Raw genomic sequence first — 24,948 nt, 5'->3', positions numbered from 1 at the left:
GAGGACGTCAGCCTTTCCGTTTTTTGATCCAGGACGAAAGGTGATGACAAAGTCGAAGTCTGCAAAGTAAAGAGACCAACGCAGCTGACGTGGTGTGAGAGTTTTAGCAGATGGCAAATATCTGAGTTTGCGGTGATCTGTAAACACTGTTACCGTGTGTTTTACCCCATTAAATAATGTTTCCAATCTTTGAAGGCATCCTTGATTGCCAGGAGTTCTTTTTCTGTAATAGTGTAGTTGCATTCCGCAGGATTAAGTTTGCGGGACCGATATGCCACTGGGTGTAACTGTCCTGTGTCCTTGTGCCTCCGAGAAAGTATCCCTCCGATGGCTAGGTCTGATGCGTCTGTCTCCAGATAAAAAGGCTCAGAGGGATCTGCATGAAGCAACACTGGTGCAATGGTGAAACTGTCCTTCCTCAATGGGAAAGCCTCTTCTGCTTCTCCGGACCAGTGCAACCGAACTCCCTTCTTCAGAAGAAGAGTCAGCGGAAGTACCTTTTTGGAGGATCCGTAATGAATTGTCTGTAAAAATTAGAGAATCCGATAAAGCTTTGAGTTTGAACCTCTTTGATACAGGTAGGAGATTTCCAATCTGTTATCGCATTCACTGTTTGTTCATCAATTCGAACTCCTGCAGGCGATAACACAAAACCTAAGAATTCTGCGGTATCTGCGTTGAAAAGGCATTTTTCCAATTTAACGTACAGAGAGTTCTCTCGTAGATGCTGTAAAACAGCTCTGACCTGGTCGTGGTGTTCTTCAACCGTGCTGGAATAAATCAGGATGTCATCTATGTAGACTATAGCACATCAGTCAATGAATTCACTTAAGACCTCGTTGATAAAGTACTGGAAGGCCGCTGGTGCGTTACAGAGACCGTATGGCATCACAAGATACTCATAAAGGCCAAATTTGATCCTGAACGCAGTCTTCCACTCGTCGCCTTCCCGAAGTCTAATCAAGTGGTACGCTCCTCGTAGGTCTAGACAAGTGTATATCTTTGTTTCCTTCACTTGATCAATTAGTACCGAAATGAGAGGCAACGGATAACGATTCTTAACAGTTATCCTGTTGATTGCTCTAAAGTCAATACAACTCCTGAGATCTCCGTCTTTTTCCGGTATGAAAAAAGTGGGGAAGAGACAGTGGACTACGACGGTCGAATAAATCCATTCTCCAGATTCTTAGTTAGGTATTCCTTCAAATTAATCTTGTCCTTCTCCGTTAAGGTGTAAATCCTGCTGCACGGTAGATTAGCCCCTGGTTCTAAATCGATTTTGCAGTAATAGGGCCTGTGGGGGGGTAACGTCTCTGCTTTAATCTCATCTAAGACATCAGCAAGGTCTTGGTATTCTTCTGGTATTGTAGTAGTTTGGATCACACATATGGAACTTCCACCTTCACACAGCTGGGTAGCTGCGCAGGGCACAGAAAAATGTGTTTGATCATTGAAACAATGTTTGGTTCAGTAGTTTGAATTTAATTGAATAGTTCGGGCTCCCCAATCAATTAACGGGTTGTGCTCAGTTAGCCATGGTAAACCTAGAATCATTTGAAACTGGGAGGCGTCTATTAAATTAAATTGCAAGGTCTCTTGGTGTCCCTCGACAGTAGTCATGTGTACCAATGCTGTATGGCTGGTTATGGGCCCTGAAGTTAATTCTGTACCATCCACTGCTCTGACCTTCTCACTTTTCTCCTTCTTGATAGCTTGTAAACCAATCAGGTTAGCGAATTTGTGGTTGCAGAAATTACCTGTTGCCCCTGAATCCACCATGACGGTTATTCCTGTCAAAACCATACCTCTAAATCTTAATGTCACAGTCATAACCAAATGGGGAGAGGAGGCTTGTAGTGTATTTGCCAATTGGTGATTTGTTGGAGTCATTTTTCCATTCGCATCCACAGGTGCAACTCTGCTTACCTGTGGTGCCTCTTGATTTCCTTCTCCTTTGCGGGCAGCTTTGGTCTCCTTAAACAGTTCTTGACAAAATGTCCACTTCCTCCACAATATAGGCACAGTTTGTTCAGCCTTCTCTTTTCTTTTTCATCTTCTGCAGAGAGTGGACCTCTGACTACACCAATTTGCATGGGTTCAATTCCAGAATAACTCTCTACGGTCCGTGTGGATTCTGTTTTGACACGGTCAAAACGAGGAACACTTGGTCCAAACTCCTTCCGCCGTTCTCCTTTCCGCTCACTTTGCCGATAATCAATCTCTAAGGTTAAATCCACTAAGGCAGAGATATCAGTGGGGCGATTAGGGATTTGAGATAGAGCGTCCTTCAGTTCCTCTCGCAATCCTCTCTAGAATACTGCTGCTCTTTGATCCTCGGGCCAGTTGGTCTCGACCATTAGTTTATTAAATTGAGCTAGGTAAAAGACATAAGTTCTCAGTGTCCTTGCTTTAACTCCAACAGTTCATTGTCTGAAGCTTGAGATGCTGTTCTCCTATCAAAAATTCTGATAAATTCCTTCTTGAAGTCATCTAAACTGTACAAAATTGGGTCATCCTTGGTTATTAATGGCATGGACCATGAGGCGGCATCCCCACTAAGGTAGGACAAGATAAACGCCACTCGGGATTGAGCATCGGGGAAGATCGTTGAGCAGCACATAAAATGCAGGGAGCATTGGGTAAAAAAAAATTGCGCTTTCTGCCGGTCTCTATTGAATCGCTCTGGAGGGTCAAGAGGAATTACTGGGGATAATGAGTGGATTACTTGTGTGGGGGCAAAGGATGAAGTGCTGATGTTAGGACTCTGGGTCTCAAAGGAGGTTGTGCTTGACCTAGATCCCAAAACTGGTGTTCCCGTTTCAAAGGTAATTATATCCTGTCTTAGTATTTTATTTTCCTCTCTAACTGCCTCCAAGTCCCTTTGTATATTACTCAAAATCTCGCCCAAATATTTTAAATCAAGTCCTTCTGTCATTCTGCTCAGGTGCTTGTACCAACGTGGGCACTTCACTCTGTCAGGGTCTAAATACTTATTGCTGTCTGAACCACACAGGAGCAGAATGACGCTAGATCCCAATACCCTTCTCAGAACCAACCCTGCTAGGGCTTTTAGTATTCCATTGCAGGTGAGTTCTAAGGGGGGAAAAGGGTTGGGACAGAGAAGAGACTGCTCCAATATTCTGCCTGTTCAGCTACGTCTTCTTCTTCTTCTTACAGGACTGCAACATTAACATGTAAAAACCTTTATTTACTGTGCCATTTAACTTACTGATTTTTCTATGGTGTATATATAAATTATCTTACTTCTCTTCTACTTCTCATGTATTGTTTGCTTGGTGTATGAGAAGTCTTCACTCAAATTTCTTTTCTTTTCGTTCTCAGGTACAATCTGCACTTGATCCTGCTATTCCTTAATGTAAGAAAGATAAGGTAGGTATTTATTTCTGTATTCCTAATTTATGTATTATTTGGGATTCTCTTTCTTTCTATTAACTCATTGTTAAGAGACTGGAGTGGGCCTTGAACTGGGGTTTCTGAAGTAGGATGCCTGTCTTTAATTAGATTTTAAACACTGCTTCAGAACTTAGGTTAAATGTTAAAATGAAGCGTTTGTTTTATTCAGGCCTTCAGTTTTAATGTTTACTGGAAGCACAATGTATTCTGCCCCGGGTTTAAATATTTGCTGAAGAGTTAATTTATTCTGGCTATGTATCTTCAAACCTAACACTGGCATGAGAAAGAAATATGCCGGGCTTTTGACCCTGACTTTCATCTTTTAATTAATTCTCTGAAGAGTGAACAAGTTTCAGTCGAAGACACGGTGTGTTGAAAGGTCACGTCCGGGTCTTCCAGTTTTCCAACTAAGGAAAATATATTCTGACTTTGTTTCCTTTTTAAATAGAAATTTACCTCTGACACGATAACCTTTTCTCCTAGAATGTTTTATTTTAGCTACATCGTTTAACACTAACCTGATTAGTGAGGGAATGTAGTTCCGACGAAGCTAACCCCGATTTTATTGCAACTACCCTAATTGTCTTCAACGATGCTGGGGAAAACAGGTGCTCTTCCAATTATATCTTCAGTGAAGTGCGCAGTGGAATGTTGAAGCACACTTCACCAGGTGTTCTGAAGCCTAAAAGACTAGACTGATAACAGTGGTGTGCTGTTGCAGTATGTGCATGTTGGCAGCCATCTTGGAGTTCCATCGGTGCCAACAAGCACTCCAGCTTGAGGGATGAATTGACCTTTGATAATTTAGTAGGGGGGAGATGGTAGCCAGCGTTGCATTAAAAGGAGGCTACCTCCCGTGAGTCCTGATGAAGAACCACAACTCGAGTCAAGAGTGTCCAGATGACGTAGAATTGCTGGGACCACAAGGAACCACCAAAGGTGAGTTGATAGGGACCCCGCGGAGTGCGTGTGCAGTGTGGGAACATGACCGTGTGCTCCATATACATCTATGGGGAAGTCGTAGTTAGAGTTTAAGGGCCCTATTTATTTTTTTACAGAGATTTATATAACTCAAAATTGACCTGAAGGTATTGGTTATCAGAGTGCTTTACACGAGCACCAATTGCGTTACATGAGTACATATTCATTTTTGTTAGGCACCCTTCCTAGTGGACTTCAAAGAAATCTCATGGAAGACAGAAGGTTGGAGAGCTACCCTGCCCATGGATATCAAGCTACCCAAGTTACCTATCCCGCGGAAGCCAGGTGAATAGGTCTGAAGTGGCGTCAGAAACCACAGTCAAAGGAGGACTTCAACGAAGAACAGCTGCTGGAAGGAAGAAAAGTGTCTGTTGGAACCCAAATGTGTATTCTTGTTGAGAAGTACCTGAAAGCAGAGATAACACAGTCTGGATCACTTCAGAGTGACCAGGGGCTCGTTTACATGAATTCCCACCGATGTTGGGTGCTTCAGGTTTGTTGATGGCGTCCATGACTCTGCAGCTGCAGGGACCAGGAAACATCGAGGATGACCAGGAGCCATATGTGAGCTGTACCCTGAAGGATGTCAAGTAATGAGGGGTCAATGTCTGGCGGGAGTACCAACAAGCCTTGGCAACTGCATCCCACACAGAAGGTCAAGGAGGGGATTGATGCGGACCAGCAAGGCCCAGGAGTCTCACCACACACAGGGGAGTAGAGGCTAGCCTGGAGCAACAAGGGGAGCCCATGAAAGCAAAGGTGACCCTAAAATAGACCCACAAGCCGGAGGAACAGGTGTCATGAGAGGACCTAGCACAATTTTGCCAAACAATAGTCGACTGAGTACTTCATGTGAGGAGGCCAAAGTTCTTGGTAGGAAATGGTGGCAAAGGTTGGGGCTATAGGGAGCCCAATGCACTTGTCCAGGAAATGCCAACAAGCTTATGCACTTGAAAAAGTACATGGTGCAAATGGGTTTAAGTACTGCAGCCCCCACAAGGGATTCTGACCTCGTACTTGGTATGGGGGCAGCTTGGGCCTTGAGGGACGTAGAATGCCACCTCCTGTATTACCGGACCCTTTGGAGTCCATAGGAGCCTGGGATCACCAGACCAGTCAGCAGTGTTGAGGTGCCTGCGAATACAGGGGAGTGAATTTTTCACTCCAAGGGAGATTATCTTTGGTTTTTCTTGATGCTCCACAGGTTCTACATGGATCCGGTATGGTGCACATGCACAGACAATGCAGCAGACTGAGTGAAATGATGCAGCAGACTGAGTGAGATGAAGTCAGGCCCAAATGAAGTCCAGTGAAGTCCACAGTGTTCAGACAGTTAAAGTGCAGTGGTTACTTGTTCAGAATATTTACCACATTGAATCTAAAGTCCTACAGCCGGGTAAGCCCTTAAGTAACCAGGGAAGAGGGTTGGCAAGATTCATGGGACCCTCCCAGGGAAGGGTCTGGACAGTGGGGAGGTTACTCCCATGTCCTTTGTCCATTTTTGAGTCAGAGCGGAAGCCAATGGCTCCCAGGACTGGTCAAACTGGACTATGCACAGGGACAACAAATGTTCCCCTCATGCAGACTTTCAGCCGCTGGCAAGGGCATCCACCCAGCCCTAATACAGTGAATACTGTCTGGGAGGTGGTCACACCTCCCTGTGACAGATTGTCTATTGTTCTGCCTTCCCCTGCTCGAGCTTGGCTCAGCAGCAGGAGGGCAGAAATGTGTCTCTGGTTGGCAGCAACAATTTTGTGCTATCCGGGACTAAAAGACTGGTGCTGGGAACACCAGGGTTCTCACAAAGCTCACTTCTGAGGGGTGGAATCATACCTCCCACACCGGTTACCAGTGTGAGGGTATGAATCCAACATGTTTGACACCAACACAATAGGGTTTGTTACAGCCGTTTTAGAGTTGGTCATCACACTGTCGCGTAAGGCCCCTCTATATGTCGTATATGGCTGTATCACTGTCAACCAGGGAGAATTGTCTCTATAAGCTGCAGGGGTGTTCTGCTCATACAGTGAGACCCTCTCACTTAGAACTAAACACCCTGCCTTCAGAATTGTAAAGGCCTATATCTTAAGTAAGTGGTGCATGCACCAACTTACACAGGCTGCAATGGCAGGCCTGTAGTTCCATTTTGCATGGCCTCCCATGGCTGGCATAATGCATGCTCCAGCTCATGGGAGGCCTCTGGGGTACCTAAGCCTGGGTGCATGGGTACCATATACTAGGGACTGACAAGGGTATCCCAGTATCCAATCTTGGTTGTACCTAAGTACATAACATAACAGTTTAGGGAGAAAGCTGGTCAACTGGGGTCCTGATTAGAAGGATCACAGTCAGACTAGTCAAACAAAGTAATACATTTAGAAAAAAGTAAGAATAACCATAAGATGCAGATCCTACTTTCCTACAGACATCATATACAAGGCCAGCTTCTCACAAAAGGCAACAAGCAATACTAAAATATTCAAAGCAATGATGAGCTTGTATTTTGATCAAAACAAAATGGACGCTCAAATCGTGAAGAGGAGTCAAATTCCTGAGTGGACATGGTTATTGGTTAAGCGTTTATGTAACACAACACACAAGGCCTGAATGATGATGCTAAAAATGATGTTCTCCTATATCTATAAGATCGATCACTTTATGCATGGGTGGGTAAATGGGGCCAGTGTGGACTATTGTTTCAGTAATATGAATAGAACTGAGATCCTGCACTGAGTGGGTGTTGCTTTCCCCACATCTGCCCCACCAAGAGCATGTTCAATTAATGTTTTAAATTATTCCATCACATCTCAATAAATCACACAGCCTTGGGAAAGAGGGTTAGGGGTTTGATCAATGGATTGGAAAGGAGATTTGGGGAAGGTATGACGAAGACAAACATCAAACTGTTGTGGGAGAAAACAGAAATGAAGGAATGACTAGGACACAATTAACCTGAATGCAATGCAAACGAAAGAATCCATTAGCCCCAGAAAGACCCTAGTTATAATATTATATACCTAAATGTTCTATCATCTAGGTTAGAAAAGTAGTGAATATAAATTATGTAGGAGTGAAAAGAAAAACACACACAGTTTAAAAAATTTATACTGTATTACCAAATTGATAGGTGCATCTGCATTCTTCTTGGGTTGTCTGTCAATCGTGTGTGCCTGACCGATGCAGCTTGGTACGGTTGTGGTAAATAAAATATTACGGTCTCAGAATTTTAAAATATAAATAAGATCATGCATAAAGCAAGAGGCTGAGTCTGTGGTATCAGGTTCATAAAGGGCTTTATTCCAATAACTCGAGTCAAAGGGAGAATATTACCATCACCAAAAAGGATCTGGAAAGGGACTCAAAAGTATTCTCAATATTCTCAAAACATTATTCACAGAGTACAGTATATATACATTTCTCAATTGTACGTAAGCAAAAGAGCAAGAGAGAATGAGATAAGAGCATGTGGGCGTGTAAGTAGGCGTGAAGGTGGGCGTCCATGTGGGCGTCCACTTGATGATAATGGGTAATTTGTCATGTGTGGGTGGATACCTGGAGGGGGTTGCGTGATCTGCTGGAATTGTACTGGAACTTTGCCTTACTTGTGCTCAACTCGAGCATGACGTGTAACTGACGTGGGGAGGGTTGCTATGCAACCGGACAAGTCTGGAAGTGAGGCCTTCAGTGAGTGAGGCCTTCAGTGTCAGGACGACCAGCACATCTTGTATTATCTGATATCCGATGTCTGGAGCAGGGACTGATTTGTGACATAGGTTGCTCATCACCAAGAGCCGATGTGGCATCTATTTCTTCATTTACTTCATTTACTGCAGAGGCCTTACATGGGGGCTATGGGCTTTTTACTGACGTGAGCTTTGCAATCTCACAAAGAGAGACAGTAGGGCTGGGCTCCCTCCTTGCAGATGGGTCGCGTTCATTCCTCCTTCACCAGGCAAGAATGTGGTTTCAGTAAGAGTAAGCAGATAACCGTGCTCAATACTGTCTCGGCACCTCGGTCGGGGCCCCTTTGGCTGAGGCCCAAGTGTGCAAGGCCAAGGATACGTAGCTGCAGCTTTCAGAGCGTTCTGAGGCATGAAACCTCTTTTCGGCTCTGGCTGAGCCATAAACATGGGCTTCATGAAAATGCAGGAAAACATGATGAAAAACGTGTAGGCCTCAATACCGATTTGTCGTTTCTCTCATGGGAGACTGGATGATGGCAGGCCACATTATAGCATAAGCATCATGATAGAAAGGCCATGGAGGGGAAATACATAGGTTACATGTATGTGCACATAAGCGTTGGGGGGGGCACATGGGGACACATAGGCCTCATAGATTTTTATTTTCCTCATTCCCTCCTTGTACCCTAGTGAACCCCCTATGTAACGTCTATTTTCATGAGACAGTCGATCTGTTCTTGCAGCATTATTTTTCCATTTTCAATGCTTTGTAAATGGGGATGTGGAACACATGCAGTAGCACACAGGCCACAAATGGCCGGGCCACACTGCAGACATAGGCAACAACTGAATATCATTAATAGTATCAACCCACAGACGGTCAACACTTTCCATCCCCAAGCCGATATTAATCCCCAGAGCCAACCGGACCATGTCCACGTGCCTGGGTCTTGATGTATGTTTTGGGCAATCTTGTGGAGCCTTGTTATTGCTTTGTATTCTTTGGCATCACCGTTGATGGATGTCATTAAGGCAAACCATGCTCCGCAAGAACCATCATGGGAGAACGGAAAAGGAAAAAGAGGCAACACTCCCTTTACCTTCTGATACGGGGGAAATCGGCCACAGACCCAGCAGTCTGTAGCATTGCTAGTCTGATGTGAATGGTGCAGCATCTGAATAAAGGTATTGTTGCGTAAGGCAAGTCGATATGATAGCTCATAGGATGGCAGATCACTAAATGTGTGCTTTATGGTATCATTAGTGGAGGAGTATAAGAGTGAGGCAATAGGAGGAAAAATAGCATGTAGTATTAAGCTGATACATATTATCGTGATGCACAGAAGAGATAGAAACATTACAGTCACTATACATCTACCACGTAATATTTTACAGTATTTGTTTTTTATCAATGTTATTGTCCGAGATCTTATGCAAGCCAGAATACATGTTCAACCGCTTCACCACCTAGTGGACTTAATTGATCAAACGGGTTCTGACTTTTTAGATCTAAGTTTAGCTTTGTGGAAACTTCTGGGGAGTCTCCTCTAGAAAATGGTGTTCAAAGTCTTTCCTTTGTAAAAGAGTGGTGAAGGTGCAACCATCCTTTCCGCCCTTTGACTTTTAACGGCCGTCCCCGTGGTCCAGAGCACTGACTTTGGCGCCTTCCATCCAGGAGCGATGGAGTATTCTTTGACCTCTGTGTTGTCAGGGAAGGCGGCAGCAACCTGCGAACAACAAGAGAGTAGTGCAGACATCAAGGAAGCCAGGTAATCTGTCAGCATGTTACTATCAACATCAGTAATCTTTTAGGCATTGGAGTGCCCCACATATTTGGTGGTCTACCAAAGACCACTTCATAGGGAGATAAGCCTGTTCTAGAATGAGCTACCATTCGCATGTAAAAGAGGGCAACCGGTAGGGCTACCATCCAATCTACACCTTTGTCTGCGCAAATTTTTAATGTCCGATTATGTCTTTCTACAAGGCCTGCTGCTTCAGGATGTCGCACACAATGGAATTTCCAGGTATACCCTAACAGAAGGGACACCTGCTTCATTAGTACCAGGACATATTTGTAACCTCTACATCTGTTTATTTGGATATAATCCATTTGGAGCACTTCAAAAGGGTGGTCAGGTGGATGGAATCCACCTTGTTCCATCGGAATGCCTTTACCTGGATTGAATTGGCAACAGATCATACATGTTCTGACCTTTTGTTTCGCTGCTGCACGCAGGTGCTTGTTGAACCATATATTCTGTAAGCTATCTATCATTGCTTTCTCTCCTAAGTGTGCAGGACTATGTGCGGTATTTATAATCACTTGTACCATCGAATCAGGAAGAAACCATGTGGATTTGCCCTTATTCATCCAACCCTGATCAGTCAGTACCCCTCCTTGTTCCGACCATTTCTTTAATTCGTCCATAGTAGCATGTGTCTGTATGTCTTGTACATCCTTGGAAGGATCCCTAACTGTCATGGCTTTGGACAGTGATAGTATCTGTGATTTTGTCATGTCTAGTGGGGTCTGAGCTGTCTGTTTAGCTGTTCGGTCTGCCAGATCATTGCCTTGGGAAATGGTATCTGTGGCTCTAGTATGTGCTTTACATTTTAGGATAGCTATGGCTGTTGGTAAATGTATTGCTTCCAGTAGGGCTTGAATAAGGGGGCCATGCTGTATCTTGGCCCCATGAGAGGTCAAGAAACCTCTTTCTCGCCACAGAATCGGTGTAAATGTTTACTCTCAGGTGCTTAGCTCTTATGCACGCTTGTGTCAGGGCGATGAGCTCTGCTGCTTGTGCTGACAATATGTCTATTCTTTTAGTCTCTATTATTACAGTATCAGTAGTCACTGCATATGCTGCCACTAATTCTCCCGCCCCTGTCCTCATGCATGAGCCGTCAACTTATAGTGTTAGGTCGGGGTCTGGGAGTGCAACGTCTGTCAAGTCTTGTCTTGGTTTAGTCACGGTATGTATTACTTCAACACAGTCGTGTGGTGAAACGCTTTCTGTACTGGAGGGCAAAAGGGTAGCAGGATTCAGTATGTTACATCGTCTGATCTCTATGTGTGGTTGAAATAACGTTGGCTCATAGCCTGTCAGTCTAGCTACAGTCAGGTGTTGTGTTTGTGTCCGGTTCAAGAGAACCTCTACTGCGTGTGGTACTTGTACTGTCAGAGGGTGGCCCAGCACTATCGAGTCACTTTGTCTTATGGCTAAGGCCGTTGCTGCAACTGATTTTAGGCATGCAGGCAAAGCCTGTGCTACTGGGTCTAATGTACTAGAAAAATAAGCACAGGGCTCGTGTTTTCCTGCATGATCTTGTGTTAGGACAGATAGTGCTGTTCCATCCCGCTCTGTCACAAAAAGCATAAACGATTTGTTGTAATCAGGGTTTGCTAAAACTGGTGCTTGACATAAAGCTCTCTTTAATTCTTCAAATGTCACAGTGTGTTCTTGTGTCCAAGGGAGGACTTTAATAGAAGCTGTATTAGGGGCTTGGACTAATTCCCCTGAAAGATCACAATAAAACATGAGAAAAAGGGGAAAGCACCATACCTATTTCCTCGGCTTAATTTCTAAGGGGGCTAATTTCTAAGGGGCTTAATTTCTTAAGGGGCTAGCGGGAAGCGAACCTCCTCAGGGGCCAGCAGAAAGCCAATATTCTCCTCCTTCCCCCCCTTTTTGACAGGAGGAAATCTGAAACAGATTTCACTGCTGTCAAACACTATCAAACCCTGTGTCTTGTCAACACTATTAATCCCTGTGTGTAGCTACTGGGCGTAAGCAAAATTATAGGAGATACACAGCGTATTTGAAACAGCGAGAAATCCTTCAAATTAATGTACAAACCTCATTGTGTTAGCTCATAAGCTGGCCAAATGACATCTCATATGCAAATGTCCCTATTACATGAACCTACACCAACCTGAAGTCAATATTAATGCTAGGAGGCCCTAATAGGAATGCTAAATTACCTAAATATTTGGAAAACCAAGTTTAAGAACAGTTGTTAATGTTGATAATTAATAATTCATCTGCTAAAAAAATCAGTCATTTTGCAATAATTTCCACCTATACAATAAACAGCCTAATTTAAAAACAAGTCAACTTTTGGGGCCACCACTTACAAGAATGAGCTTACTAAAGCAAACTTTAAAAAGGAAATCCTGTCAGATATTTTCTCATTACCCTAAATACCGAGCCTCATTTGTCACTCTGGGGTGGCAGTCCTTATTTAAAACAGGCCTTTCAAGAGGTAAGACGCGAGTGCACAGATCATAATGGTTCCTTAATGTCCAATCTGGAAACATATGACCGAGGCTGCCTGTCTATAAGAGAAAGGCAGTCATGTGATACATATTTAAGTCTTGCATAACTACTTTCTTCTTTTATTCATCTCCAATACCAATTAGACATACACTGATAACGTGTTGTCCGCTATTTTGACAGCATGATAAAGGTAATATCATGTCTGTGAAATTTAGTAATTGTGAACAAGTTCCAGCCAAGCGCAGCGCAAAGATATACGTCGTCACGTCCATCTCTGTAACGCCCAGGAGAACTTGTATGAATGCCAAACATACTGGTCAATACAACACAAAAACAAAACATATATAAAATACATATGCCAAGCCATCAGTATACCAAGCACAGAAAGCATAGACAATTACACTAACATATATAAATGAGCAGCGATGCGCAATTATAGTACCTACAGCTCAGAGGCGAACATTCTGGCCTGCTTAATTTGTCAGGCTTATAATCAATAATTGATTTACCTGCCCTCGACACCCCCAACTGGCAGTGGGTCATCCCAATGATGACCAGCTGGCAGCTGAAACCACCGCGTCAAGTCTGACACACAGGATCAGCAACAATAATCAAAAATGAAGAACACACGAACCTGTCTTTGTTTTATAAAAATGAGCTATGCATCTATGTACACAATGTACCCTCATGTCCTAGTCGAAGATGCATCTCCCATCTCTCCTCACAGACCCGTAACCACTGGATCATTTATCCAATGCAACTGGTGGCTGCTTGTGGCCACAATTCAAAAATGTCTGAATTTGAAAATCGTTTTTATATAGGCACATAGCCCTTAAAATTCCAAGCAAGAGCAACATTTTACTTTCTGGCCAGAAGCAATATAACAATTGCTAAAAAATAAAACAAATCTTCTCCATAGACATTTCCTTGGGGCACTCGTTTTGCACAGAATAGAACAAGGGAATCTTTCTCGACTTACATTTCTCAGCTGCCCTGTCTTATCAGAGAAGTTAAAAATAGCCCCTCAGCGCGGCCTGAGCCTGGGCTGCCAGCCATCTTTTTTGTTTTTCCTACTCCTGGCCCCCAAGGCTCTCCGGCTGCAGGCATTACACAGATGCGATGTCAGAGAAGCTTTCTAAGCAGTGCCTCTGTTCCGCTCCTCTCACCGGCCCCCACCTACACTGGCTACAAGGTCAGAATCTGTCTCCGATTTCTGTATCACATTCTGCTCTACACAGCCCCCACCTTCTCCTCACTCTGAAGCTGTCAAAGACAAAAAGACTACTCAATTCCATAAAAACTGCAATAATTCGCCCATTTGAAAAATTATTTTTATATACAATTTGCTCTCAGGGGGTCATAATCTTACCGTCTTGACCCAGCACATTGGCTCACTGGACCACCAAGAACACAAACCTGTATTCTTGAACAATTTGCAAATTCGAAATACCCACAATTCTTTTTTCAAGCCAAACTTTTCACTAATAATTTTTTCGTTAACACTTTGTACATTAGGGGTGTCATCAAATCACAGGTGTTGCTCCTTCTCTAGCTACACCCCTCTCAATTTCCTATTGACAACGTAGTCAAATGTTGGACCATGTAAACACCAGCTATGCGCTGTTCATTTGGTGGGTGGCTCAAAAACCTTTGGGCTACTATATCATTATTATATGTATCGTGGTACTTGCGGTGGCACTCTAACTGGTCTTTCTACTGGGGCCACTATTGCTAGGTCCTCTGAAAGGACGGGATAAATACCAGCAACGTCAGTATTTCTTTCTCTGTCAGCCTGTGCTCATTTTACCTGCTCCACTTCCTCCTGTAACATCTTTTCCTTGGCTTTTCCAGACTCCTGTCTACTTCTCTCTGCTTCGTGAAACACTTACTCCGCCCCTCTATGTGACTCCTTACGTTTTCTCGGGCTTTGTCTAAATCCTCCCTACTTTTCTCTTCTTTTCTGAGCGCTTTCTCTGTGCGTCTATGCTATTCTTTACGCCATAATTCAATGGCATCTTTCTGTGACTGTCTGGCTTTCTTTTTCCATAATTCTTCTTCTACTCTCATGATGCAATCTGCATCCCATGTCCCAACTGCGGGCCACCTCTGACTTTCGGCTAGATCCTTGGTGTAGTCCACCCATAAATCAAGAAATAATACAGCATCTAGGCCATGCTTATGGTACATAAAGTACCCTGGGGTGTCCCTAGGTGGAATGGGAACAGCTTCCTCGAGTACCCCTTTTCTAGTTTTGATCGGTCTTAATTTTGAAAAGAACGGCATCTTTAAACTTTGCTACTTGATTTTGAACACAATAAATTACAATAAACACAATAATGAACACTCATTCATACCACAATTTTTAAAACATATTAAAACATTTAACATTTAACATTTAACGAACAATGATAATTAGAAAAAACTAGTTACTGACATAACACTAATACTAGAGAATACTGTATTATACACAAGACTTACTAGATATACTGCTAAACAGTACAGATACACTGCTGAAACAGTGCAGACCGGATCTGTGTACCCAAACCCGTCTTGACCGGCACAAACTAATGTGCACGTCTAAACGCCTCCCCAGCAACGGTACTCACCGGGTAGCACGGAACGGAACAGAAGGCCTCGGAAACTCTGGACTGGACTGGACCGGACTGGTGACGTAGGTACTTCGGAACTTTGGAACCTGGTGGGCCTCTGTATACCTCGGACACAGCTCTCTCGCAGGTGGGCTCTGGGTAGGACAATCTGCGTTCCTCACCGCCTCGTATGGATGCCTGGTCGCAGTCTGTCCCCTTCGTTGGCCTGAGGGAGTTGGCGGGAAGACCCGCGACGTGCGCGCTTGAAGTCCGTCACGGCTATGGAAAGGGGCAAAACTGGACCTTCATCTCCGGCGTGTGGGGAAAGAGATGTAACTGTTCGGGCGCCATTATGTGGTAAATGAAATATTACGCTCTCAGAATTTTAAAATATAAATAAGATCATGCATAAAGCAAGAGGCTGAGTCTGTGGTATCAGGTTCATAAAGGGCTTTATTCCAATAACTCGAGTCAAAGGGAGAATATTACCATCACCAAAAAGGATCTGGAAAGGGACTCAAAAGTATTCTCAATATTCTCAAAACATTATTCACAGAGTACAGTATATATACATTTCTCAATTGTACGTAAGCAAAAGAGAGAATGAGATAAGAGCATGTGGGCGTGTAAGTAGGCGTGAAGGTGGGCGTCCATGTGGGCGTCCACTTGATGATAATGGGTAATTTGTCATGTGTGGGTGGATACCTGGAGGGGGTTGCGTGATCTGCTGGAATTGTACTGGAACTTTGCCTTACTTGTGCTCAACTCGAGCATGACGTGTAACTGACGTGGGGAGGGTTGCTATGCAACCGGACAAGTCTGGAAGTGAGGCCTTCAGTGAGTGAGGCCTTCAGTGTCAGGACGACCAGCACATCTTGTATTATCTGATATCCGATGTCTGGAGCAGGGACTGATTTGTGACATAGGTTGCTCATCACCAAGAGCCGATGTGGCATCTATTTCTTCATTTACTTCATTTACTGCAGAGGCCTTACATGGGGGCTATGGGCTTTTTACTGACGTGAGCTTTGCAATCTCACAAAGAGAGACAGTAGGGCTGGGCTCCCTCCTTGCAGATGGGTCGCGTTCATTCCTCCTTCACCAGGCAAGAATGTGGTTTCAGTAAGAGTAAGCAGATAACCGTGCTCAATACTGTCTCGGCACCTCGGTCGGGGCCCCTTTGGCTGAGGCCCAAGTGTGCAAGGCCAAGGATACGTAGCTGCAGCTTTCAGAGCGTTCTGAGGCATGAAACCTCTTTTCGGCTCTGGCTGAGCCATAAACATGGGCTTCATGAAAATGCAGGAAAACATGATGAAAAACGTGTAGGCCTCAATACAGATTTGTCGTTTCTCTCATGGGAGACTGGATGATGGCAGGCCACGTTATAGCATAAGCATCATGATAGAAAGGCCATAGAGGGGAAATACATAGGTTACATGTATGTGCACATAAGCGTTGGGGGGGGCACATGGGGACACATAGGCCTCATAGATTTTTATTTTCCTCACGGTATGCGTAATTGTCCTGGTGCTTTTGCCTTTTTGCAGAATATAAAGCAAAAATTACATTTTAGAATCAAGGAGAAGGACAAAAGGTAAACGTCACGAGGAGTGCACCAAGAAGTTTCAGAGGCAGTGCAATAGAGAAGAATAGTACTTTGCAATCATTCATTTTATGACAGACGTGCAATCAATTAATTGAGTGCAATTAGAACAACCAACAATCACCATCTAGTGACCGCAAGTATCGGGATATTCAAATCCGCAACTGTCCTTAACATCATCATAATATGTAGCCTAGCGCATGCATAATGTGATAATCGCCACATGTCTGTCTCCAGTTGCCTTCAAGAACATGCCCCCACCCCACTACCACATAGTTTCAAATTTGAGCTAGTCAGCACACAGAATTAAGTAGGCTTCTTAGAGTCATCACCTTGTTGGTTTCTGTGAAGTTGATGGATTTCTTCTCCTGGCAGTTGTTGAAGTAGTCACGCCATGAGTCCTTCCATCATCCTCGTGACTATGAGTAATGTGCCCATCTTCATACTCCCAACTCAAATAAAATTGATCAGCCGGTAGTGTCATGCTGTTGATAAACAAGAGAAACATTGAGTCATTTTTTCTGTAAACAAGATTTTTGTTCGTTATCTAAAGGGACTGCTCAGTTCTTTAAAGAGTGTGAAGCAGAAAACAAAGCAGTGTGGACCCGGTAAATAAATCTCACAAAGTTTCAAAGTGGAAGGAAAAAATCCCCTTCAGGAAAGAAATGTATGCCCTTCATGAAACCACCAACATTGTAAATCGTCACAAACACAATCAAGCTTAATAGTTATAGTTAAACACCCAGTCTGACTGTCGGCCACAACATAAATTATCCAAACACACTCACAAACAACACTCACTCATAATATATTTCAACCTTGGGTGCATGTACATGTTCTACTTAAAGTGAAACATACATTGGCCAGTCTTGTTAATCAAATAATGGGGGGCAGTCTGCCTAGGGGAATGAAGAATTGATCGATAAGCATGGGATGTAGGTAGGCACATTGTCTCCCCAATGTCATTGAGGAGTATGGGGGGCCCTCTTCACTGTACATTGTTCCAACTCCAATCCATCAATACAATGTATATATCATGGTGGGGCTCATTAGTCAGTCGGACACAAACAAACAAAATATTATAATGTTCACCTTGCTATATATGTTTTTTTAGCAGGAAATCATTTTGGCGATAGACATAGAAGGTTCTATTGTTGGTGGCCCAGGCCTAGTAATCAGGGAAGTAGAGCTTGTCCTCAAACTGAGGTGGTTCACCCAGAAGTAGGTCAGCTAACACACTACCACCATGACATAAGTCTGACCAATCACCCTCTTTCTCCTCCTGTCAAGGTATATGTAATTTGTTGGTATAAAGTGCTAATGAATTTTTATCATAGTTAATCTCTTCATATTTTGGGGTGAGAGACTGTTTCTTCTCACTGTGACAACAGACCCTGCTGTACTGAACACACGTTCAGCCCCTGCTGTACTGAACACACACTCAGCAGACACAGTGGCTACCGCGAAACTCAGATTTGTTATTGCCAGACTGCTGAGCACTGGCCATTGGCGCATCTTCCCATAAAAATGGACTAGTGAGTTTTTATCAAGATAGACCTGTTGGAATATCCAGATAGACCTGGAACATCCTCTCAATAGTCATTGGCACTTCACCTTGCTCGGCCTTTTTTGCTTTTGCCTCTACAATTGACTTAAGTCCTGCTTTATAAACAAATCAAATGCAGAGTTTTGGACCACTGCTCCAGTTTCTATAGTTGCTGGTGTTCTTGTTGTTGGTTTTGGCTGCTGTGAGCCAACAACACTGACCTTAGGTTCTGGAGCTGAAGGTTGCACCACAGAACTTTTCCAATGGAGGAATGGGCCTCTAATTTCCAGCTGTTCTTTATCTAGGTCACTAGCTTGTTCAGCAATCCATGTCTTGTAGTTTCAAATATCCCCATTTTAAAAAAGGAATGAAAGTGGCACATAATTGTTTGTACTGTGGATCAAGAAATGTGGCAGACATGTAATGTTTGGATGCACAATGCCTCTTTGAACCCATGTATTATCAGATAAGCAAAGTGTTAAGCTCCCCACCAACTCATGTGCATCTTTTTTTCATTCACACCTGTGTATATTTCAGACACCTCTTTTAGCTAACATTTATAGCCTGCTTTGCATTGTACAAATTTGAGTGGTTGCATTCATAATTCCCCTCCGACCAAAACATGCCAGGAATAGTAAACTAGATCTTCTGCTTTTCTGGTGCCACTGATGCAGGCAACTTCTTCTTGATACTGAGAGCAGAAGGTGGTAGGTTTAAAGTGGGTCTCAGCAGGGCAGTTACTGTATATATTTATATTTAGCAATTTATAGAGCACCTATTTACACCGCTGGTGTGTTCCCGCACTAGTAGCCAAACAGATATCAGACCGTGAGGGTTGAGAGACAGGGAGAGACAATCATCTGCTTCTGGCCAATAGACAGGGGTTACAGGAAGGTCTAGTGACTGGCAGGTGGAAATAGCCAAGTTTTTAGTTTTCTTCAAAAGGTGGTTTCAACTGGCTCTGTTCTTATTTCAGCTGGTAATGTGTTCCATTGTTTTGCTGCTAGGAATCTAAAGAAACGGCTGCCCATCCTAGCCTTTCTGATTCTTGGAATTCTAGCTATTGCTTTACCCTTAGATCTTAGGTTTCTGTTGGGTATGTTGTTGCTATCAGGGTTTAAAGGTATATTGGCACTTTCTTTGCCAGAATACAGTGGCAGTGGCACATTGCTTTAAACAATATTCTCTTTTTGACTGGTGGCCAGTGTGGTCTTCCTAAGGCTTTTGATATGGATGCTTTTTTTGGGAGGTTCAGCACTAGGCAGGCTGCCACATTTGTATAGATTGCAGCTTCACTATATGCCCTCCCTTTGGTGTTTCGACCTGACTATAGTGGCATTGTGATGTTGCTGGTAATACTACTGCACTGCTGGACACAGGGATAATGTGTGTAACAAAAATGTCACCCTGCTTTTCACCTTCCACTGTAATCAGAGATTCAAATTCCCAGCTCCCACCACCTTCACCAATACAAATTATTTGGCTAAAGTGCTACTCTCAGTGGATTGTGTGGTGTTTTCTTAAAATGGTTGTTTTGTCTATGGTACAATAGTTTGTATCACGCTTACCCTGACTAGACTTGTTCTGCAAATGGAGCACATGACAACGAAGTCCCAAAAAGGGGGGGTCCTACTTTCTGACAATAGTGCTACTGCCAATGGCAGAAGAAGTGGGGGAAGGTAGGTATTTTGATGTCTATCTCTCTACAGTGCCTACCTATTCAAGGGTGATTTTGGATGTAGGTCACTGCTGGGCCTTGCAAATGTGGCAGCTGGTGGTAGTGGTATCTATTCCACATCCCTCAAAGCGGGTTGAGATGGGGGTACGGTCGGTCTCCTCTGGGGCTGGCTAACACCCATGATGACTGGCTCTTTGTCATTCTCCTCTTCATTTTCTGTAACTCTAAGGATTTTAGGAACCTTTCCTTTTCCCTAGCCTCTCCTGGCATGTCTCGGGGATCAAAGTGGATTCTTGATCATCAGAGGGGAGTCTTGGGGAAGAAGATAGTAGTGTAACTTTCCCTTTTCTTGCTGTAGATCTGGAGGACAATAGATCTTCTGAAAGAGTGGCTTCTTCTACTTCATCAGCCTCAAGCTCAATCACCTGAACTGCTTCAACTTTGGGAAGAGCTACATTTGCTGGCTGTGGCTATTGTTATTCACTCACCTGATATTCCTGCAACAATTGGGTAATACATCAATGTCATTTCTTGACAGCGTTGCCATGCTTAGAGTGGCTGCTTCTGTGCCAGGCATGGAGTTTGGCTTAGGTTGGGATAGGGCTGTTGATGCAGGAGTGCTGCTCCCCAAAGTCCAGTGTTGCAGGCACAAGTTTGCTGAATGGGTCTGTGGTCAACACACCAGTAGTAATAATTGGCTTCTTCTTCTCTGCCTGCCTGGCCACTTTCTTGGCAGCACCTTTCTTTGAGGACATCTTGAAGCTGCCCATTGGCAGTGGCACCTTGATTCCAAGCTGAAGAGATGTCCTTGTTGTGTGGTTGCACATCACGACGTGCACAGGCCTTCTGTCTGGCAGAACTGTGGGTTATGTTGTCTCTTGTGCACCTAAAAGCAAAGATAGAAGAAGATCATCGAAGAGACTTGGCATTGTTGCAGTTAAATGAGTAGTATCATTCAGTGTGGGTACTTAAGTTATATTTAATTAACAATAGATTGTATCCACTCGTAGAACCACACCAACATAAACTTTCATGTACACTCAGGAAAGATAAGAAGGAGCAACAATAACATGCACTGTTTGCTTTATGTGCATCACGTTGGGAATGGATTGTGGCTCTCAGAGAGGTGCAGGTGACAAAAATAAACTGGCAAAGCAAAAATCCTTAGAAAATGAATGTTCTTGTCCAGCTATACGCTGCAAATAGCACATAGGGTTGATGCTGGATTGTAGGGAAATGGGAAAAATAAATTAAAATAAATAAATAAAACAATAAAAAAAATGTTTTAAATATGTGTAAAACTATGGTAAAAAAGACTGCAAAAATGAACAAGAAAAATTAAAAAATATACAAAACAATTTAAAATTAAAGAAAATAATGAAATAAAATAATGAAATATTGTCAAAAAATACATATTGAAAAAATATAATTAAATTGCTGATATACTAGGAGAAGGGGCTACTACTTACTACCATGCAAATTGAATTTGGAATGCACTGGGATTTGAGAGACAAGGAGAGATACATATGAAAAATACAAAAAAGTATGTAATAATATATCAAACATTGGTCATACGGTGTATTAGTATGAGGATTGAGCTACTTGCCCTCAAGCATAACAAGCAAAGTGTCCCCCAGCCACATGGCCAAGCAGCAAGCAAGGAGGCATAGCCACAAACAAAAAATACATGCAGGTCTGTGACAAATCATACACAAAATAGCCACCAGCTATATGGTCAAACAACATGTAGACCTATCCGCACTGACTATACAAAATGGCCCCTGGTCACATGACATGGGGAACAAAGACAAATGGTGGCCTATGGCAAACATACTGACTCACTGGCAAAACAAAAAGTGCACAGCATTAATTCAGCTAAAACTGAAAATTAACTGGGCTAAAAGCTTTTACAACATCACACATCATCCAAAGGCATCAAATTTGTTGCCCCACCAAAACACTGCTTGTAGAACAAAATGTAAAATACCAAAAAACTAAAATTTGTAATTTAATCTCTTGGAAATGACTGTTATTGTGACGCTATTCGGTGCCAATAACATGACCTAAATGTTATTTCAATTCAACAGAAACAGTTATTTCATGCACAGATGTCTAGTATTGGGCCTATATACTGGAAGGCCACATAATAAATTCAATCAATACTGTAAATTTATTTTTTTTAAATTGAGAAAATGTACTGAACTCTGCAACATTTTTCCTTTGCAAAAGAAGAAAAATAACATGCACAAATTAAACTAGGACCCTACTGAAACTGCAAGCTACCCACTAAAATACATTTTAAAATTCAAATAAAAAAAAAAAAAATCATGGTGCCTGCCCTCTATCAATAAAACAACACCTTTGAACAACAGTTTTTTAACTTACTTTTGAAATCCTAAACACAAAGTCCTTAAATCCAATGGTATATATGCAGCCGACAAGGAGAGTGATCCTCCCAGCTCTAAATCCAAATTAAAAGTGACCAGGAGATGAACAAAGCACTGGAAAGAGCATGCTGGAAGGGAACAGGAAGTTGGAAACACTGGGGCATTTCGTTCCTGTTGGAAAAAAACACCTAAATTGTCATTTAGAGGAGATTTAGATGGTTTTTGAGGAGAGAATCTTCCCCAGGTTGCAGCCGAGGTCAATCGCGCTCACTCATGATTGAGTTCATCACAATATAAGAGCTTGTAGTCGCTGACCTGACTTTAAGATGCACTAGATGCAGCAAAATCTCATGTGAGCTCGCGGACAGTTACATAGTTTTGTTGGTGCTCGTGAGTACCGGAAAAGTCTTTTGTCATTTCCGCAAGCAAAATCACATTTTCATTGATGAGAAAAAAATAATCATACTCTGTTGCGCAGTGCAGAGTTAATTGGTAACTCTACGTTCTCTGTGGAACGTGGAGTTGCAGAATTCCATAAATTCCATGAGAAGAGCGCAGTTTTACACTTAGGCCTAGTCATTGCTCAATTATGACTTTGCTGGGGCAGCTTATTAATAGCAATATGGTATTCGCCAAATGGAAAGGTGCACCGTTCAAACAGGTTGGGGCCACTCGCCTCTGAGTTCAATACTCCAAAAACTCTGTTGCGAGGCCTGGACTGAAATTCAGTTGAGCGGAGCAGGAGCAACTATGTCATAGTTGGAGACCCCACATGGGACAGATGATGGATTTGTGGTGCCGGCCCAGGGAGAATGGGTGAAAAGTACTCACTGCCATGGGCCGAAGTGCTGAGATGAAGTTGGCCTTTTCAAGTCCTGTAGCATTTTCTGGGTGAAGTCATTCCTTCATCTCGCTCTGTCTTGATTTAATCTCACTGGCTACGGGTAACCAGTTCCGGTACCTATCAGAAACACTACATTCACTACATTCACAATGCGCCAGTACAATCTTCTACCCTTTGGTTTTCTCAGTGTTACAGCGCTGTGCTTCTTATTGATTCAGAGGTTGTGTTTTTTTTTTCATTCAATATTTTCCCTTTTATTGATTTTTGGGAGGAATGTATTGAGCAAGTAGGCTCAAATGTGTATGTTTTTCTCACAGTCACTATTTTAAGGTCAGGCATTCATTACAGCTAGTTTGGAGGGAGCATTCATATCTGCCACAAGTGACATGGGCATTGTCTGTTATATAAATAGTTGGAAGGGCTATTGTGAGAGAGATACTATCAAAAACCAGACATGCAATCTAAGCATTAACATAGAGGTGGTGTCTCCTGCCATAATTCGACAAGTTGGAATGTTTCAGATCAATGATTAACTGAGTATAGGACATATTGATTGAGAAAAAAGATACCTGGAAGGGTTCTGTTTGAAATTTCTTATTTTACCCTCAATCGACTGAGCAAACAGAGCACCGGCATAACTTCCCTGAATATGCTATGTAAGCAGTGAAGGTGGGTGAGCGCCAGGCATGGTAAAGAGCTACACTCCTCTGCTGGGGATATATCTTAAACCTAACTTCTTTGGTGTGGTCTTCCTACAAAACTTTTACATTCACACCTCTTGTTTCTGACATTTATTGTGTTTGCGCTATGACTCCTATCAGTGTTAAAGTGCTTGTGTTAAAGTGCTTGTGCTCTCACCATAAAACAATGTAAAAATGGCATACACCTGATTGGCAGATTTAATTTACTGATACTTTCCTAGTATATAGTTCTACAGGAACCCTGGGCATGTAAATGAAATGCTACTCATGCGCTTACAATGACTGATTGTGCCACCCACTAAAGCAACACTTAAAAGTACGACTCAGACCTGTCATTGTAACTTTAGGGCAGTTCTAAACTGCCAATTTGACCTCGCAAAATAAACCTTTGGCCAGGTGTAACCCTTATTTTTTTATGTACATTACTCATCCAAGAGGTAGACTCTAAGCATCCCATATGGCAGGTTGCAATGTTTTAAAAAAGAACAAACAAATGTGGGTTAAAGTTGTAATTGTCCTGGTAGTGGAAAACTCCTAAATATACGTTTTATTACCTTAAGGCTTATTTCTCTCCCATTGGATAACCATAGGTTACTTGATGACAGTTAAAAAAATGCTAACCTTTGATTGGGTGCAGATAGGAATGTCAAACCTGGACTGAAATAAAGTGTCACTTTCAATACTCTTTAATGGTAAAGTTGGATTATAAATTATACATCTGAAAGTTCCACTTTTAGGAAGTTGAATTTTCTTGCCTTAATCATTTGGTGCCTGCTACCTGTGCACTGGGTCACATGACTGAATACCATAGATGTCGCGCTTTGTATATTCCTCCCAGACAGTGAGACAAAAGGGTACTAGAAATTGGCAGGACAGGCCATCCTGCCTCCAGCAAAACACACAAGATGATGGACGAAATGTTGCACATTGGCAAAACATTCACCCCCAGTCACAGATATTTGTAACTGGGAACACATCTTTAATGGGTCCACAATCCAAACACTTCCCCTATCATTCTTCTACCCCCCCAGTTAAATGCGCAGACCATGAAAGTGATTGGTCATTTGTGAAACATCACAGCAGGGGAGGGATGGGGAGGGGCTATAATGTTCAGACAGTCCCCCAGAAATATCTATTTACACACAACAGATTTAGTGGTCTCGAGTGTGTGGACTGACTGCAGTTGGATGATGATAGCCTGTTGTCTTGTCCCCATCCTAGGATTGTAGATTCGCTACAGGGT

Source organism: Triturus cristatus, chromosome 5_2 (assembly GCF_964204655.1).
Source record: "Triturus cristatus chromosome 5_2, aTriCri1.1, whole genome shotgun sequence".
In the NCBI taxonomy this organism is placed as follows: domain Eukaryota; kingdom Metazoa; phylum Chordata; class Amphibia; order Caudata; family Salamandridae; genus Triturus; species Triturus cristatus.
Note: the sequence above shows the minus strand (reverse complement) of the source record.